Source organism: Oncorhynchus kisutch, linkage group LG4 (assembly GCF_002021735.2).
Source record: "Oncorhynchus kisutch isolate 150728-3 linkage group LG4, Okis_V2, whole genome shotgun sequence".
NCBI classification, from domain to species: Eukaryota; Metazoa; Chordata; class Actinopteri; order Salmoniformes; family Salmonidae; genus Oncorhynchus; species Oncorhynchus kisutch.
In genome coordinates, this window is record NC_034177.2 from 16,664,518 (window position 1) to 16,670,686 (window position 6,169).

Sequence of the window (6,169 nt, forward strand, 5' to 3'; positions counted from 1 at the left end):
ATTCATTATATTGATTCTGACACTTCTTATCCAGGCATGCATCTGGATTAGAATGTGTGTCTATTCATTTTGTTTATTGGCTTTTCTTATGCTATACAGGTGTGGTTACAGGTTCCTTTAAAGCTTTTATTGATTCTGTTTTATTACATTAATATTTAACAATATGCTACTGAAAAATCACCATACCGTCTTGGTGTCTGCTTGAAGGGGAACGTACACAGCTGTGACTATAACTGACGAGAATTCTTTTGGTAGGTAAAATGGCCAGCACTTGATTGTAAGGAATTCTAGATCGGGTGAGCAGAAGGACTTGAGTTCCTGTATGTTGTTATGATTACACCATGAGTCGTTAATCATGAAGAATACACCACCGCCCTTCCTTTTCCCAGAGAAGTGTTTATCTCTATCAGCGTGATGCATGGAGAAGCCCGGTGGCTGAACCGATTCTGATAACATATCCCGAGAGAGCCATGTTTCCATGAAACAGAATGTTACAATCTCTGATGTCTCTCTGGAAGGCAACCCTTGCTCGAAATTTGTATACCTTGTTGTCAAGAGACTGGACATTGGCAAGTAGTATACTCGGGAGTGGTGTGCGATGTGCATGTCTACGGAGTCTGGCCAGGTGGCCGGCTTAGTCTTCCCCTCCTGCGACGTCATTGTTTTAGATCGCCTACTGGAATTAGCTCCATTGTACGGGGGTGGTGGTCCACACAGAGAGTCCACTTCGGGAAAGTTGTATTCTTGGTCATAATGTTGGTATGTTGACATTGCTCTTATATCCAATAGTTCTTCCCAGGCTGTATGTAATAAGACTCAAGATTTCCTGGGGTAACAATGTAAGAAATAATTCATAAACTAAATACTGCATAATTTATTAATAACTTGAAGTGAGGCAACCATCTCTGTCATTGCCGTGCTGATTTTTAGGACGATTTTAAGCAGAATACATGATACAAAAACAATTAGAAACATCTAAAGTGCTCAATATTGTTATTTTCATGAACAAACAGCTCTGTCATAAACCACTCACACCTCTCCATCGGGCTTGGGGCTTGCTATCAACACGAGATCCACCTCCCATTCCCACTCACACTCTCAAAAAAAAACAAATAGATTCAAAGCTGATCAATCGCATTCAATTTGAGGATAGATATTTATTTAGAATAAATTGACTTCAAAATACTTGCGATTGTGATATACTGAAAACGTAAAAATAGAATATTGTGGTTGATATGTACATTTAAAACACTATTACAATTTCAGAAATATCCAGAAAGAGTGTGCTTTTGTGATACGTATTAAGTTTTACAGAGCTTAAAACGGCAATGCTGACCAATTGCACTCAGTGCTTTGAGCAGCGTTCTCCATAGACAGACTGGGGAGAGAAGAGTGCCGACCACCCTACTAAAGCCAAGGTTAGCGGAGTAAAAGTTTGAGTAAAATGCCACACACCTTGATTCTTTCAGCGCTTGCTACAGTCTTCCCTGCTACCTATTCAGTCATGGTGATCTGCCGCTGTATGGGAACTGTTCTGACATTGACTGCTGATTGGAAATTGTTTCGCACGGTCTTTAGCTGTTATTTTTGTTGGCAAATGAGATTGATTTCTGTTCATTGTACTGCCTGTCAGCCATCAACTTTGTTGACACGTGGTTGGATTGGGCCATTTTTTGCAGTAATTGGTCAACATTACGAACCTGCTTTTGATTGGACCCTTTCTTTTATGCACTAAAAGTGTGGGGATTGGTCAAAATTGCAAGCTCTCGCATGATACTCTCTGATTGGTTGATTTTCCATTGACTTATGCGGTTGCAGAATCACAGAAGCCTGGAGGGACTGCTATAGAGTTTAACTGAAGTTTAAATGAAGTGTGTCAATATAATTGTAGCAGTTACAGCAATTAAACCTGTTCTATTCTAAGTGGTCTCTTCCATCTTTGTGTCAAATCTGGAAAGAGAGCTGACGCCAGAGAAAATCAAATCAGTGGACGGACAGGAGAAATATGGCCGACACCAAGGTCATCGTCAAACTTCTTAAGTTTAAAGTTGAGGAGGACTACCAACTGAGGAAGCATCTGACTCAACTGTGCATGACAGACGTGTTTGACCGGGACAAGGCAGACCTGTCTGGGATGAATGGAGACAAAAATCACTCTCTGTCCACTGTGATCCACAAGGTAGTTGTGGAGGTGAACGAGAAGGGAACTGAAGCTGCCGCATGTACAGTAGTATGGCCTCGCTGAGGTGCGGAAGTTCTCATGAAGTAGTACACCTTTTTAGGATAACATCAGATATAACAAGACCAAGTCCACCCTCTTCGTAGGCAGGTTTGCCTCTCCTCAGTGAGGAGAACTAAGTCTACATCACAGAGCACTTGCTGTATACTGCTTAATTTGGGATCACCATCTTCGAATGGTCCCAGTTCTAGCCATCACTCTGGTTCTAATTCCGATGGTGTCCACAAGATGGCAGCAGTGTAAGTGCAACATTTCAGATGGATAACTTGATATAACGGTTTTCTTGACTTGAAGGAGAGGCGGACCAAAATGCAGCGTGGTTTCTATTCATGGTTCTTTAATGAAGAAAACTATACATGAACAGACTAACAAAAACAAGAAACGTGAAAACCTAAAACAGCCCTATCTGGTGCAAACACAGAGACAGGAACAATCACCCACAAACACACAGTGAAACCCAGGCTACTTAAGTATGATTCTCAATCAGAGACAACTAATGACACCTGCCTCTGATTGAGAACCATACTAGGCTGAAACATAGAAATACCCAAATCATAGAAAAACAAACAGACTGCCCACCTCAACTCACGCCCTGACCATACTAAATAATGACAAAACAAAGGAAATAAGGGTCAGAACGTGACAGTACCCCCCCCCCCAAAGGTGCGGACTCAGGCCGCAAAACCTTAACCTATAGGGGAGGTCTGGGTGGGCGTCTGTCCACGGTCACGGCTCTGGCACAGGACGCGGGCCCCACTTCACCATCGTCTTAGTTTGCCTTCTTGTCCTCCTAACCACGGTGAGCCAACTAAATGACCCCACTGGACTGAGGGGCAGCTCGGGACAGAGAGGCGGAAGCTCTGGCGCCTCTGGGCTGGGGACCTCTGGCGCCTCTGGGCTGGGGGGCTCTGGCGCCTCTGGGCTGGGGGGCTCTGGCGCCTCTGGGCTGGGGGGCTCTGGCTGACTGGCGGCACTGGCGGCCCCTGGCTGACTGGCGGCCCCTGGCTGACTGGCGGCCCCTGGCTGACTGGCGGCACTGGCGGCCCCTGGCTGACTGGCGGCACTGGTGGCGCTGGGCAGACGGGTGGCTCAGGCGGCGCTGGGCAGACGGGTGGCTCAGGCGGCGCTGGGCAGACGGGAAGCTCCGGCAACGCTGGAGAGGAAGTCTCTGGCAGCGCTGGACTGAGGAGCTCTGGCGCCTCTGGAATGAGGGGCTCTGGCGCCTCTGGAATGAGGGGCGGGAGCTCTGGCAGCGCCGAACAGGCGGGAGACTCTGGCTGCGCTGGAGAGGAGGAAGGCTCTGGCAGCGCTGGAGAGGCGGGAGACTCCGACAGCGCTGGAGAGGAGGAAGGCTCCGGCAACGCTGGACAGGCGGGAGCACCTGTAAGGATGAACCGGAGAGACAGCCTGGTGCGGGGGGCTGCCACCGGAGGGCTGGTGCGTGGAGGTGGTGACGGATAGACCGGACCGTGCAGGCGCACTGGAGCTCTTGAGCACCGAGCTTGCCCAACCCTACCTGGTTGCATGCTCCCGGTCGCCCTGCCAGTGCGGCGAGGTGGAATAGCCCGCACTGGGCTATGCAGGCGTACCGGGGACACCATGCGCAAGGCTGGTGCCATGTAAGCCGGCCCAAGGAGATGCACTGGAGACCAGATGCGTAGAGCCGGCTTCATGGCACTTGGCTCGATGCCTACTCTAGCCCGGCCAATAAGCGGAGCTGGAATGTACCGCACCGGGCTATGCACCCGCACTGGGGACACCGTGCGCTTCACAGCATAACACGGTGCCTGCCCGGTCTCTCCAGCCCCCCGGTAAGCACAGGAAGTTGGCGCAGGTCTCCTACCTGGCTTCGCCACACTTCCTGTGTGCCCCCCCCAATACATTTTTGGGGCTGACCCTCGGGCTTCCATCCACGCCGCCTTGCTGCCTCCTCATACCAGCGCCTCTCCACCTTCTTTGGGGCGGCGATATTCTCCAGGCTGTGCCCAGGGTCCTTTACCATCCAACTCATCCTCCCATGTCCAGTACTCCTCGCGCTGCTCCTGCTGCCGCTGCCTGTTACCACGCCGCTTGGTCCTGTTGTGGTGGGTGATTCTGTAACGGTTTTCTTGACTTCAAGGAGAGGCAGACCAAAATGCAGCGTGGTTTCTATTCATGGTTCTTTAATGAAGAAAATTATTCATGAACAGACTGACAAAAACAAGAAACGTGAAAACCTAAAACAGCCCTATCTGGTGCAAACACAGAGACAGGAACAATCACCCACAAACACACAGTGAAACCCAGGCTACCTAAGTATGATTCTCAATCAGAGACAACTAATGACACCTGCCTCTGATTGAGAACCATACTAGGCCGAAACATAGAAATACCCAAATCATAGAAAAACAAACATAGACTGCCCACCCCAGCTCACACCCTGACCATACTAAATAATGACAAAACAAAGGAAATAAAGGTCAGAACGTGACACTTGAAGTATAAGCAAACTACATGACATTTAGTGTGAAGTCACCCAGGTACATTTGGGCAAGGAGACATTTGCATCCGTATCAAATTTTTCTGCAAGAATATCGTCAAATCTGTATACTTGGACTTTGATTTAGCTTTTCCAGTATTAGTAGTCATATTATAAGTTCAACATTTGCAAAACAACCAGTTTTCATAACTTCATAACTCTCGTTATTCTTGTAATATTTGTCCAAAAGGAAAAGGCATGCTGTCACACAAGGTTAGCAGCTACATTATGCGACAGATACAGGGTTTCCGATACAGGGTACAGATACTCCCGTAAAGCCTAGCTCATTGGCTATCTAGCTAGCTTTGTTTGACCCCGATTGGTGCTTATTTGACAAAGTTAGAGTCGATCAAGTGAAGAACGCCTGTGGCATCGGCGTGCCATGAAGGCGTTGCTCTCTGACCAAATTTGGTGTCCTATAAAATATACTACACCCCTAATGACATAGTGAAGTCTGGTTACGAATACATATGAATGTGATTTGACTGGTTGAAACAACGTTTAGGGTTGGATTTTCACAGATTCCTTTCTATGCAAATTGAACGAGTGGAAATACAAAATAGATTGTGCATGCTATATGGACCTTTTTTAGGATATGAAAAATGATTTTATCTAACAAAACGACACTGGGACCCTTTGGATGATAAATCAGAGTCATATTTAATAATGTAAGTTCACATTTCATCTTCAGAGGTGAATTGATCAAACCTATCGTGGTGAAAAAAGTGTTGTTGTTAGGAGCTCTCCTCAAACAGTAGCATGGCATTTTTCGGCAGTAATAGCTACTGTAAACTGGACAGTGCAGTTACATTAACAAGAATTTAAGCTTTCAGCCGATATAAGACACTTATATGTACCAACATTTGTTGTTTCTCTAAAATCTGTGATCGTGATAAGGCGCTGCATGATTTACAACTGTCCCGTTGACGGGACACCAATCCCTAAGAAGTTTTAAAGAACTTTTACATAAATAAATTCAGCATATTTCACAAACTTTAGTAAATGTCCTTACTAACAGGCTGAAATACCGTAATGTCAGACAGGTTGAACTCTAGTTGAAATAACGTCATTACTTGAAATGTAATTGACGTCAATATAGACAACTTGAAATAACATACAAACAATGTACTCTAACACATTTACAAGCCATGGTTCTCAAAGTTTAGAGAACCATAGTGTATCAAAGACACAGCAACATCCAACAATCACATTACACTGGCTTTACATCCATTCAAGAATCAACCCCGCTAGCTCCGAATAAGTAGAAGGATGGGAATGAATCTCTGTAACATACATTTGTGTGAATTGTCATTTTTTATTGTGTTGGCTAAAGCATTGTACAGCAAATAAAATGCACAAAATAAATAATACTTCTGGTGAGGAGCACCATAGCTTACGATAGACCTGGAGTG